This window comes from Tamandua tetradactyla (assembly GCF_023851605.1).
Source record: "Tamandua tetradactyla isolate mTamTet1 chromosome 15 unlocalized genomic scaffold, mTamTet1.pri SUPER_15_unloc_2, whole genome shotgun sequence".
In the NCBI taxonomy this organism is placed as follows: Eukaryota; Metazoa; Chordata; class Mammalia; order Pilosa; family Myrmecophagidae; genus Tamandua; species Tamandua tetradactyla.
Genome location: NW_027518245.1, coordinates 569,586 through 584,152, shown reverse-complemented (window position 1 = coordinate 584,152; position 14,567 = coordinate 569,586). Strand labels below are relative to the sequence as shown.

General features: G+C 36.5%; 1 long non-coding RNA gene across 1 annotated transcript in view; it reads right to left on the bottom strand.

The window, feature by feature from the left end:
* Positions 1-4,596: 4,596 nt before the first annotated feature.
* The window catches only part of LOC143672780 (uncharacterized), a 130,243-nt gene continuing 120,272 nt past the window's right edge, over positions 4,597-14,567 (bottom strand). The window contains exons 3-4 of the long non-coding RNA XR_013170025.1: positions 11,525-11,611; positions 4,597-6,377 (exon numbers count right to left, since the gene is read on the bottom strand). This is a non-coding gene — a long non-coding RNA (uncharacterized LOC143672780). The remainder of the gene's footprint in view (positions 6,378-11,524; positions 11,612-14,567) is intronic.

The window sequence follows — 14,567 nt, the reverse complement described above, 5'->3', positions numbered from 1 at the left end:
CATTTCTGTCTGGATCTTCACATAGATTTTCTGTTGTGTTCAGATATTTAGTTGTAATAATGAAGTTATTTTTTGCAAGTTGATTTCCTTCACACATCTAAAGTTTTCTATTTACTTGGTTTTGCATTGAAGGCTCCTTTTTGAGCTTTGTTTGTCAGTAGTTCCCTGTCAAACCAAGTAAGGGGTACAATTTTACTTGAATGTCTATTAAAAACTAGGAAGAGATGCACATGTATTTAAGTGGCTGACAGCCCACCTTCCACATGGGAGACCTGGACTTAATTCCTGGTCCATGTGCTACCCTCAAAAAAATTAAAATAAAATAAGAAATCAAACAAGGAAACACATCACAGGAATAGTAGGCCCCAAAGTCAGAAAGACACCCCAGGACATATTGGGAATTAATGCAGACTGAAAGACAATAATAATTTCAAAGAATCAATAAAATGGAAATAAATAAAAGTATATATAATACAAATATAAATAAAAATATTAGTGGTGAAAAATATATTTTTAAAAATCTCTAGGATTTTCATGGTGGATGACTAGGCACATGCCAGGATCCCCATGGTTGCTGACAACTTCAGCATTGCTTGGGGAGGTTTCTCCAGCAAGCAGCTGGGGCAGGCAGGAGTGGAGAGATGGTCAGTTCCCACAAATCCTCACTTCCCCATACACTGCTGCCCACCCCTGTTGGGGGTCACACCTGATCTGATGCACCCTGCTCTCCCCTTACTGATCTCCCTGTTCTTTCCTCCCTGTGAAATATTCTCCATGCTCTCTCCTCCCTGTGAATATTTTAGTAATAGATGATCATGATAGAAACACAGCATATATTGAATATAATTGATATCCTAAATTGTATGCCTCAAAATGGATAATAAGGCATTTTGAGATGTACATATATTAATGAAAGTAAAAAAAATAAGACCTTGAGAAATAAGTGAGGTAAAAAAATGAAAACACAAGCAACAAAAATCTTTCTTGACAACACAATAACTTTTTGAAATATGTGTTATTGCAAAATATAACATATGTACAAGGAAAAAAGCAAAAATTTTCAAAGTAAACTTCAAGAAGTAGTTACAGAACAGGTTTCAGAGTTTGTCATGGGTTACCATTGTATTATTTCAGATTTTTCCTTCTAGCTAGTCGAAAACACTGGAAGCTAGAAGGAATATCAATGTGGTGATTCAGCAGTCACATGCATATTTTAAATCCTATTTTCTCTTTCATAACTCATCCTTCTCCTTTAATTATTCTTTCAATCTTTAGAGATCTTTAGGTAATGCTCATTCTGACTTTTTCATGTACAGAAGGAGTATAAATATTAATAGATATGGAGATGTAATAAATTGATAATTTTAAAGAAGCTGGTCCCTCTGGGTTTCAGAAATTATCTGGCTTAGGTATCCTCTAGAAATTACAACTTCAAGAAAAACAAATTTAAGGCAAGAAGCTTTCATAAAGTCTCAGTTCAAGCCTTATGTGTTCTCAAGAGTGAAGCAGAATAATGTTGGTTGGGGTTTAGCAAACCATAGCAATTAGTACTATCTAACTGAATTTTACATTAGAGAAGCCTTCAGAATAGCCTCTTGAATGTGTTTGCTCTCTCTTAGCCACTGATGTCTTTTTTTATTACACTTTTCCCCCTTTTGGATAAGAAGATGTTGTCAATCAGTCAGTATCAGAACAAGCTTCATCCCCTGAAGTCACAACCCATGCTCTCAGGGAGATTTTACTCCTCAATGTCATGACCCATGTAGGAGGGAGGGTAATGATTTTCCTTGCAGAATTGGGTTTAGAGTGAGAGGCTGCATCTGAGCAACAGAAGGGTTTTCCTGGAAGCATCTCTTAGACCTTTCATAGGTAGTCTTAGCTTCTTCACTTCAGAAATAAGTTTTATATGTGCAAGACTCAAAATCAAGGACTTGGTCTGTTTTGCTGGTAGTCCCCAGTGGTTGAAAGGGTTTCCCAAATGAAAAAGTTTAATAGTGTCACTTGTTATCCTTGGACTCTCAACACACTCTAAAAACATTTTTTAATTATAAGCCCACCATGGTCTGAGATGTATCCTAGTATTACATTAAGTTATACAAAATTATAAGGCCTCATTGACATTCTGGAATCCAGAAGTTTGGGTTTTTTTTAAATGAGCTATCAAGATATGTTAAATTAGATTGTGTTACAGAATATTTAGCTTCTAGATATAATAAACCTCTATGCCTTTGAACTTATATAATAGGGGAAGGTCAAGAGTACACACAGTATCATCTTTTATACTGTATTCTGATTTACTTTAGCCCCAGCCAGATTGGCTTTCAAACTTGATCTCCTTTTTAGTTTATTTAACTTTATTGCATATAGGTATGTGTTCTAGTTTGCTAGTTGCTGAAATGCAACACACCAGAGACGGATTGGCTTTTAACAAAAGGGGATTTATTTTGTTGGTTCTCTGGAGGAAAGGCAGCTAACTTTCCACTGAGGTTCTTTCTTATGTGGAAGGCACAGGATGGTCTCTGCTGGTCTTCTCTCCAGGCCCCTGGGTTCCAACAACTTTCCCCGGGGTGACTTCTTTCTGCATCTCCAAATGCCTGGGCTGAGCTGCAAGTGCTGAGATGAGGAATGTTGAGCTGCTTGGCTGTACTACATTGCGTTCTCTTATTTAAGCACCAACCAATTAAGTCAAACGTCACTCATTGCAGCAGACACGCCTCCTAGCCGACTGCAGATGTAATTGGCAAAGGATGAGGTTCACGCACCATTGACTTATGTCCGCAGCAACAGAACTAGGTATGCTCACCTGGCCAAGTTGACAACTGAATCTAACTAACACAGTATGCTAACTTTCAGGGCTGCAGCATTCCATTTATGGGTCATAGGTGGCACAGGTTTTCTCAAGTTACCAAGAAAACACACGTAGAGCTCAGTTTCTCAGAAATTAGACATACACTTACCAATTCAGACTAAAGGTGACTGCTATATGGGATTACTATCTAGAATCTAATTTTCCTATAAATATTTTCTGAAAGAGATTTTAGCATATTTGTTCTTTTCTTTCTGATTTATTTCATTCATTTCTTTGCATACCTCTTGTCATCCTTCTTTTTGTACCCACACCATAGTCCATCATATAAGTGTACCAGAGTTCACCATTTTGCTTCTCAGTCATTGTATCTTTTAGCTCCCTTTATTTATTGGGCATGATGGATTATGTACAAAATAAACTGTGTCTTACAGTATCGTCACTTGCTTGCACAATCAGTGGCACTCTCAATTTTAGACAGTTTTCATTGGTCCATAGTGACAGGACTGACAAACATAGTCTGACCAAATATCAAATCAAAACTATCTCTTATCACTTGTTCCTCTCTGCCAATTTTTTGCCTCTGGTAATGTTGTGGTACCATGGTTAAGAAGGTTGCATACCATTAAGATTGTCCATCCTACCCAAATTGATCTACAGATTTATGCACTACCAATCAAAATCACATCAATCTACTTTGAAGACTTGGAAAAGCTAGTTATCAAATTTATTTGGAAGTGAAAGAGATCCTGAATAACTAAAGATATCCTAAAAATAAAAGAAAAGTTGGAGAACTAACACTTCCTGAGAGAACTGTAAGAGTCATTGCCACAAAGCTTATACAGTAAAATGCAGGGAAATATTTACAAGATCTAGTCAGAAGAGGTAACCTCTTTAACTACACTTCAAGCAGAAGCAGTGAAAGAAAAAATTATTCAATGGTATCTCCTTAAGATCAAGAGCTTCTGTGTCTCAAAGGACTTTGTCAAAAAGGTGAAGAGGAAGCCAAATAAATGAGAGGAAATATTTGGAATATACATATCAGACAGAGGCTTGATATCCTCTGTAAATGAATGAATTATACAGTTCAACAACAAAAGAAGAAACAACCTAATTATAAAACATGCAGGTCTTATGAATAGACATTTCTGAAGAGCAAACACAAATGGCTAAAAAGCACATGAACAGGTGTTCATTTTCATTAGCTATAAGGGAAATGCAAATCAAGATAACAATGGGCTATCACCTCACACTCATAAGAATGCCACTATTAAACAAGCAGAAAACTACAAGTGTTGGAAAGGATGTGGAGTAATTAAAACACTTATTCACTGTTGGTGGGAGTATATAATGGTGCAGCCACTGTGAAAAACAATTCAGTGATTCTTCAGAAAACCAAATACTGAGTTGGTACATGATCCAGTAATAGCAATACTTGGTATATATCCAGAGAAGCTGAAAGCAGAGACACAAATAGACATCTGCATACCAATGTTCATAGTAACACTAGTGACTATTGCCAAATATGGAAACAGTCCAAGTGCCCATCAACAGAGGAATGGATAAACAAAATATGGTATATGCATATGATGGAATATTTTGCAGGTGTAAGATGGAATGGGGTTCCAAAGCATATGATAATGTGGATGATGTTTGAGGACATAATGCAAAGTGAAATAAGTCCAACAGAAAAGGACAGATACTGTAAGATTTTGCTGTTATGACTCCAGTAAAGATTATTTCAGAGATTACACTATAGAATATAGCAAGATTCTTCAGGATCCATTGTAATGACTCACTTCTCATTTCTGATTTTGGTTATTTACATTCTCCCTTTTTGATTGGATAATCTTGTTGGTTGGAGTCACTCCTTAGTTGATTGCAGATGTACCCAGCCACAGTTGCAATCAGCTTACTGATAATTTAATACACCAGCCTTCCAGTTCATCAATGAGCCATGACATATCTTTGCAGAAATGGTCAGGCCTGTGCTTGACTGACAAGAATATTTGCATCACTACTTGGCCAAATGTGACACCAGGACATAACCATCACACATACTATGAGCTATGCTTGTGCACATCAAGATTGGAGCTCAGCTGAAATCTATTACATGTAATTACAGACACCTATTGTGTTCTTCCAAGAAAATACAATCATGTTATTTAAGGACAGATTGTAAATAAAGCCTTTACACATTGATTAAATTGACAGAATATTACACTTCTGTCTGTGTTCTTTTACTTTTATTAAAGATTACTAATGTGGTTGAAGACTTCTTCATATGCACAACATATTTAATGAGTTCTCTGATATTGTCTAATTGCAGAATAATGTCTAAAATTTTTCCCACATGAATGGTTTCCATCTAAAATGAGTTATTTCATGTCATGAAGTTTATGACACATAGTGAAAGATATTCCACATAAATGACAGACATATGGTTTCTCCCCAGTGTGAGATCTCTCATGTTCCCTAAGGGCAGTACATTGACTGTATGATTTCCCACATAGATTGCAGACATACAGTTTTTGTCCAGTGTGTGTTCTTTCATGTATCCTAAGGTTACTACATTGACTGAAGGTTTCCCACATAGATGGCAGATATAAGGTTTCTCTCATGAGAACATGAGTTCTCTCATGTTTTCTGAGTTGACAATTATCAGTGAATTCTTTCCCACATACATGGCAGACATAATTTCATCCCAGCATGAGCTCTCTCATATTGTCTGGGGGGAGAACTAACAGTTAAGTCTTTACTACATATATGGATGCCATATGGCTTCTCTCCAGTGCATGTTTTCTCATGCTGTTTAAGGACAGAACTAATTCTAAAGACTTTTCCACATAGATGACAGTCACATATCATACATCCAGTATGAATTTGCTTATGTTGACTAGAGAATGACTGGACATTGAGAATTTTTTGAAATTGTTTGTTCACACAGGGTTTATTTCCCTTGTCAGTCAATGTGGAGTGAATGGAATCTTTTCCCAAATCACTATTTTTAGAGGGACATGGTTCAGTGTAAGAAACATTCTGCTGCAAGTGAGAACAGAGACCCTTAAAAGTTGTGTCCACCTATATTCATTAATTCAATTCTCTGGTCAAATCATTCAGTGAGTCTCCAATTTAAATTAATCACTTCTGCAGCATTCAATTGGTGTACTAATTTTGGGTATGCAGAGATTTTCTCTTTTGGAGCATCTCAACTGCAGAGATATCTAATTTTGAAAACTTCATTATGTTTCAAAGAATATATGTAGGAAACATATTTATGCAATTTTATAAGATTTCAGGTTATAGATTTTAGCTCTGGCTACTTTTTCCTTATTTGAAACTGTTTAAAACTTTTTAATGGAACAGTGTTTAATCCCATTTTAGTTACTGTCAGATGATTGTGCTGAACTCCTAAATTATTCAATCCTTGCTCTCTATTTGGAAGACAAGTGCTCTCTATTTGGAAGACAAGTGTTCATGAAGCTCATGTTTGACTGGATGGTAAGTGTGTTCTTCTGGCATAGATGTTGCATGGTTATCATTTTTTCTTTTTTATGGTCATTTTCCCTTCCTGAAAAAAAATGGAAACATAGATTGGCATTAGCAGAATGAAATATACATAAAAAACAATGCCCATGTGATTATGTTTCAAATATTGTCCTCTAGATGGAGAAAGAATGGAAAATTAAGGAAAACTAAGGTGTATTCTAGGAAGTAGCAAAAAATCTCCAGAAATTGACAACTTTCACATTTTCAGCATTAAAAATGTGGGATTATTGCAGGACTGGATGCAAAAATTCAGAAATGGACAACACAATACTACCTAACTGTAATATAATTATATTAAAACACTGAATGAAGCTGCATGTGAGAATGATAGAGGGAGGAGGGCTGGGGACATAAATGAAATCAGAAAGAAAGATAGATGTTAAAGATTGAGATGGTATAATCTAGGAATGCCTAGAGTGTATAATAATAGTGAAATATACAAGGTACAATTTAAAAAATGCTTTTGCATGAGGAAGAACAAAGGAATGTCATTATTGCAGGGCACTGAAAATAGAAAATTAATATTTAAAAATGTCACCTTCTGTGAAACTAAAGCAAAAAATGTTTATTTGTTACAAAATTTATACTTTGACTAGTACATTTCCTAATATAACTTATGTAGGTAGTTTTATTGAATGCCAGAAGTACTTGAAATCTCAGGTAGGACATGAGATTTTGCTGATTTGTCCAGAGTGATGCCCTGATGAATCCCAGAGTGATTCAATCAGTGAGTGGAAATGTATCTGCAAAAACCCCTTCGAGGAGTGGTGAGAATAGGGAGAAATTCAATTTCCCCAAGTTGAATTCTTGATATTCTCACAAGCACTATGGACAACCAAAGCTATAGGCTGAGCCCCCAGTCTTGGAGTTTGTTCATATGAAACTTAACCCCAGAAAGAATAGGTCAAGTCTACTTAAAATTTAAGCCTAAGAGTCACCCCCAAGAGAGCCTCTTTTGTTGCTCATATGTGACCTCTCTCTCCAGCCAACATGATGAGCAGTCTCACCACCTTACTCCTCTCTACATGGGACATGACTCCCAGGGGTGTGGACCTTCCTGGCAACATGGGACAGAGATATTGGAATGAACAGAGACTCAGCATCAAGCATTTGAGAAAAACCCTAGAATGAATTGAGACTTAGCATCAAGGGATTGAGAAAACTTCTTGATCAAAAGGGGGAAGAGGGAAATGAGACAAAGTGTCAATGGCTGAGAGATTCCAAACAGAGTTGAGAGGTTATCCTGGAGGTTATTCTTATGCATCAAGTAGATTTCATCTTGTTATTCAAGATGTAATGGAGAGGCTGGAGGGAACTGCCTGAAAATGTAGAGCTGTGTTCCAGTAGCCATGTTCCTTGAGGATGATTGAATAATGATACAGCTGTCACAATGTGACTGTGTGATTGTGAAAACCTTGTGTCTGATGCTCCTTTTATCTACTTTGTCAAGAAAGGAGTAGAACATATGGAATAAAAATAAATAATAAGGGGAACAAATGCTAAAATAAATTTAGTTTGAAATGCTAGTGATCAATGAAAGCAAGGGGTAAGGGATGTGGTAGGTATAATCTTTTTTTTTCTTTTCTGTGTTCATTTTATTTCTTTTTCTATTGTCTTTTTATTTCTTTTTCTGAATTAATGCAAATGTTCTAAGAAATGATGACTATGCAACTAAGTGATGATATTGTGAATTACCAATTATGTATGTTGTTTTATTTTGTTTCTTTATTTTTTAATTAATAAATGAATTTTTAAATGTGGGATTATGGATAATAAAGAGAGGGAAAATCATCAGAGAGAAGTATGAGAACAAGGGCTATTGTGTGAAAGTTTAACTCCTATAATTATATAAATATCACTTTCCCTAAGACAAATACAATCACAGATGGATTCTTGACTAGTGATTGATACATGTATGAAACACTATCTAGGAGTTTCCCCCCCAAATCATAGCCTACATTTCAGAGAATATCACTCAATTAAGTAAATTGTCAATTGATAGTTCTAAGACCATGCTCATTCATTGACCAAGCCAATCATCATAATGAAATACAGGTTTTAGACTTCACCTAAGATTCTGTCCTGGAGAAATCCTTCTCTCCACAGTTCCCCTCCTTTTTCTAACTAGAAAACCACTTCTGATTTGCAGAGCTGATACACTATTTATGAATAAAAGAAGCAAAAAAATTTTTGAGTTCTATACTGAAACAAGTTCATAAACACCAATTCCAGGAAGGAAAATGAGGAATGATAAAGTAAAATATGAAGAAAGCAAAAGAAATGTAATTTAAACAGTGGGAATTGATAATACCTTTCCAGCAAAGTATATCTCTTGACCTTCACTCAAAGAAACTAAGAACATGTTGACACCTGAGCCTGAATACATATACTACACTATCCTCAGTCTTTTCATACAAGGCAAAAATAAGAATCCACAGTGGTTGAACAGTGTGTTATAAAAGAATCCAATCAACATAAACTCCCACCAGAGCAATCTATTTTCTGCTTGGAAAAAAAGTATACCTATTATTTTTCTTCTGTTTGCTGAAACTGCACCACAGTCCCTAGAGAACAATAATTATTTAGAGAACATTTATTCCCATAGTTTTATCCATAGAAATATTACTCATTGTGTTCTTAGGACTTTTCTGAATGTTGGAGATTGAGCATAAAGAAAGTCCTAAAATTTTAGTCAGGAAGTTTACATGCCCCTGGTGTGCAAATGAGATGTATGTAAAAGGTGAAGAGACAGTCTCTTTCAAGTAGTCGTAACAGTTATGAAAGATTTAGAACAGACATCAAGGTGACATGGCAAAATTGTCAAGATACTTGAATAAATTGATGATAGATTGGATAGTTGATGGACAGATGGATGAAAATATAGAAGAATTTTTGAGAAACTCACCAGGATGGACATCAGATTATTGATATTCTCCAGCATAACATTTCTGAGCAGCTTTTTCTGGGTTGTATCTAACATGGCCCACTCTTCCTGGGTGAGTTCTATAGCTACATCACTGAAGTTCACTGATTCCTCAAACAACATAGTTATTTGGGTTTAGACAGGGCCATCACTGTTAATATCTATTCCAGATTGGTTGAAATGACAGCACAGAGGAAGGGGGGGTTTCTGTGTATAAAATGTTTACGCTGTGTTTGGGAATCAAGTCAAATCATTCATTCTCACTTCTAACCTGGCACCTATATTTCAGGTACACTCACAGCGACAAACTCTGAATCCATAAAAGCTCAGCATAGAGCAATATGGCATGTCATATGGTGAAATATATCCTGGAAATTTTCCAAAAAATCTGATAATAACTTCCAGATGGTGATCATAAAATTTGCTTTTGAGAATTCATAACTACATCTCTCTTCTCCATCAATTTCAAGTAAATTCACAGATTCATCACAAGGGATGTCTTTTTCATGATCTGCCATTTTTTTAACATAATTATGGTTTAATTATTCCCCTGTATCCTATCAAAATACTTTTGTGTCCTGCCTCAATATTCACCTTCTTTTGGTCAAGCCACTTGTTTCAACACTGACTTTTGGCCTACTAAACAGTTTTTAATCCCTGAATTATAAACTCCTATATCTGTGGTCACCCACATGCCTCCCCCAGAAACAGCAGGTGGACCCAAATATTTAGGTAACCATCCTTCAAACTGGGACACTTTTCAGTCATTTTCTTTAAACTAACCTATCTCTGAAACTCCTGTGGAAAATCTACTTACTTGGCCCACATTAAAATCACAATTTTATTTGTCTCTTTTGCTCTGATTGTATGCTGCCATCATAAAACCAGGGCTGCTCATGCTTACCACAGACTCCACATGGCACCATTCTTTTGCTAGGATCTGTGAGTAATAACCAGTTTCTTCATGTATTATTGTTTTGTTCCCCTATTGTGTGATAACTGACTTCCCCCTGGATCCAAAGTTAAAATCCATCTTAACCAATGAGGCACCTGCAATGATATCAGTTTCTTCACTATGAAATAGTCTCAAAAAATTTTATAAGTTTTGAGAACTCCAATGTGGTGATGATTCTTATCTAATCAGAACTTGTTATCTAGAACTGATAAATCTTTTATTCATTAAAATGGCAGAAAAGCTGGAAGCAATGTACATCATTTTGTATAAATGTACAGACTTTATAAAGAACTTAGAAACAGTATGTTCTTCCTCTTTCAACTCTACAAAACTCAGATTTTTATTATGAGATATGAGGATAGGCTCTTCAAATAAAACTAGGGCTCCCTGAGGCTCCTATAGTAAAGTACAGTCCTAGGGAGATTCTTCCCATGATAAGAGGCCTCCCATACTCGATATTCTCCTGGACTTCCAAATTGCTGTTTTCATTGTGTCTCTTGTATATTCTTCTTGACTTTGTTCAAGGATAAAATGAGCTCTTTATTGGTTTAGGACCTATTTTCACAGGTCCTAAAATTTTACTCTACTTACAATAGTCCACTTGTATGCACAGATTAAAGTAAGAAAACCATATTCCTGTGCTTTGCTTCCACTTGCCTAATCTGTACAAATGTTTTTCAAAAAAGAGAAAATCATTAACTGGGGACAAGATGATAATGAGAATTTCAAACATCTTATGAAAATGTGCAGATATATTCTATTAAAACTGTAGGAAGTTTACCATTGGGTAAAATAAATCCATTATTTTCCATGGGATTTTCTGTTTTCTTCCTCATGTTCTCTTGAACACCACATAGCCTTGACCACTGTACTCATAGCACTGGATGCATTGAACTCATCTAATGAACCATCTACCTTCCTACTGAACAGATTTGTACAGTTACTCATCTCTTCCTTGCATTTACTACATTACTACAACTAACTTAGTGAATTACTTCCCCAATGAGACCATGAGTTGCATGAAGAATGTAAATTCTCTCACATCTCTACTGTGAGATAATTATATCTTAATGAAGGCTGGAATGAATTGGGGTAAATGTTGGAAGAGAGATTACTTCATACTCAGTCCCTGGCCCACCACAATTGTACCAGATTCATGGGTATAACTAAATGAATCTCAAACATATGAGTATCTCATAAGTACACTTAAAATAGGACAGGACAGTGGAAGAAATCTGCATATTTCTACATATGTATTTAATTTTAGTAGAAATATCAATTCTGTACTTACCAGTGGTTGCATTGTCAGTAGTTCCACCACCAACTGTCTCCCACTGGATTTTCACTCTCACACAGTCCAAGCCTAAGGCCACCAATTCTGACAATTGAGAAAGAAGCCAAAAGATTCAAGACATGTTCACAATATTCAGACCCACATGTCATGTACATCAAAACAGTCACCTGGAAATAACCCTACTGGCCTAGCCAACAGAAAATGTGGTGTGCTCTAAGAGAAGCAGAGGAAGATTCTCATCTCCTAAACTCAAGTAGAAGGCTATGGGTATTGCTCCTAATAATGAAAATGTGACTGCAGATATCTTACAGATAAGAACATGAAAAGCATGAATGTCATGTGTTAAATACCCATGATGCTCAGAGTTTTTCAATCCTCTTTATGATTCTAAAATAGGTATCCCTAACTCATTGCCACATGTGGATTTCAGTCTTGACCTACCATTAAATGTTGCAAAATTCTAATTTAAGTATTTTTGGTTTATGCTCTGGTATTGTTTCTCCAACAGTCACCCCAGGTCTTCGGTCTGTCCATCCCCTTCTACTCTGCCTTCCTCCTTCCCTCCTGTATACAATTGCCTTAAATAATCTTGGTTCAATGACTCGGGGTTTCTGGAAACATTACTGCCTTAATCCAGTCAGCCCTGAATTTTAGAGCTTTCCAAAGTGGATTTGGGCATCAATCATGCAACTTCAAAATTATTTTATGACTGGTTTAATCAACTCAAGACTATCAAAGATAGTCTTACCTGGACTATCTTTCTCATAACCAAAATCAGAAGTCCCACCCTGTGGACACAACCTCCTGTCCTAGTTTTTCCACAAAAATCATCCATATGTGGGTTCTCTTTCTACATGGGGACTTACAATGCATTGATCCCTCTCAATAAACATCATCTATCTCTCCTCATCAATACTGCACTAAGTTCACAATTTGTAATTTCAACAAATGCTTATTGATACCAAAATTATGTCCCTCTATCTACCACCTATATCAATTAAAACTTCAATGATCAATGACTCCAAAAACATGCAATTTTCAATGATGCATCAGAAACAGTAATTGAGTAAGATCCTGACCCTGGACTAAGCACAGATTCTAAATTCCTAGAGGTTTTCAAATATACCTGGCAACCATACAATGTCTTTCTAACTTAATCATTCCTGAATGCTCCATAAATACACTGAATCTTCTTTGTACCTTTTGAATATAATGCACTCTATCATTTCCCCTCGTTTTCAACAGATGAGAGTAACTCTTTCTAAGCAGATGGATTATACAATTTGCCACATTATACTATGTGTTAGTCAGGGTTCTTTAAAGAAAGAGAATGAACAGGAGAGATTGTGAATATGAGATTTATAAAGGTGCCTCACTGTGGGAATGGAAGAGTCCATAACCTGTAGTACAGGCTGTGAAGCTATCAGCTCTGATGAAGTGTCTGGATGAACTCCACAGGAGAGCTCACTGGCTGTAAAAGCACTAAAAGAGTCTCTCTTTACTCTTAAAAGCCTTCAGATGATTGGATTCTTTCTTTGACTGAGGCATGCCTTAGTTTATCTCCAATGTAATCAGCCACAGATGCAATCAACAGACTCATGATTTAATACATCAGCCTTCCAGTTTATCAGCTAGCCATAAAATATCCTTGCAACAATGGTCAGACCAGTGTTTGCCTGAAAAGGCAGCTGGGCAAAATCACTTGGCCAGTTGAAACCAAAACCTAACCATCACAGTCCACACCTTGTCAAATTGGCAACTATACACATCACCTTCAAACATGTTTCATTTCCAAACAGAACGCAGTAGCAGACTTATGTTCCACCTAAAAACACCCAGCTGTCCTGTATATGACTGAAAATGTATTCCATCTCTACAGAATAGGGTGCAAGACCTTAAGTAACATTCACTCTTAAACTTCATACCCTATGACTTAAATACTATAACATGACAATGAAACTTACATCATATGATAAGAGCTAAACAAGATATTTGCTTACGTAAAAATGCAAGCAAACTCCTAACAAAATAGGGAAGAAATTCTGATACAATCACAGTCCTCATTTCTGCAACTGGTCACATGGTAATAGTATCATATTTAGCATTATCTTCTTCCGTGACCCATTCTATGTTCCCTTTACCCACAGCAAGCACTTCAGCTGGTCAAGGTTCTTGTCCAGATGGGATGAACCAGATCTTTATTTTTGAAGTTTCTGGGCCATTGGCAGTCCTGCCTAGATTGGGTTGTTGCCATTTTCCATTGGCTTTTAACACAGGGCATGGTAGTATTAGAAGACACCCTAGGGGAAACTCCTGAATTCCAGGAAAACTCTTCTTTACTTCCATTGTGTAGCTGCAGTTCTATTTTCTTTTGATCATCAGGATCAATCACTCCAGACAGAACAGAAATCCCCTGTCATTCCTGTTAATTCAATAGCATGAGAAAACCAAAGTGGCCAAGTGGTACTCTTAATTTCCAGTTTAATGCAATCATTGCTGTGTCTCTTGATAGGAGAACTGTTCCTTTTGGAATTTGGACCTGTATACCAGCAGCATTTAAGGATTCAGGGACAGCAAGCAAAAATTTTCCTAGTGGATCATTAGGGGTGATGGTGAGTGGTGTCACTCCCATTCCATCCCTTGAATTCTGGATCCATGAATCCTGGCTTGGAGAGAAATAGTACCATACAGTGGGTGCTGATTCAAAGCATGCACAGCTTTCTGGAGAACATTGCTCCAGCCCTGCAAGGTTTTGCCTAGTTGGCACTGTAATTGGGTCTTCATTAGGCCAATCCAGCATTCTATCAACCCACCTACCTCTGGTTGTTGGGGAACATGTTAACACCAGAGAATCACATGAGCTCTTGCCCATTTCCACACTTCATTTGCTGTGAAGTGGGTTATTTGATCATAAGTGAAGCTGTGTGGCATACCATGACAGTGAGTAAGACATTCTTTAAGTCCATGGATGGTAGTTTTAGCAGAAGAATTGCATACAGGAATGCAACCCATATCTGGAGTATATGTCTATTCCAGTTAG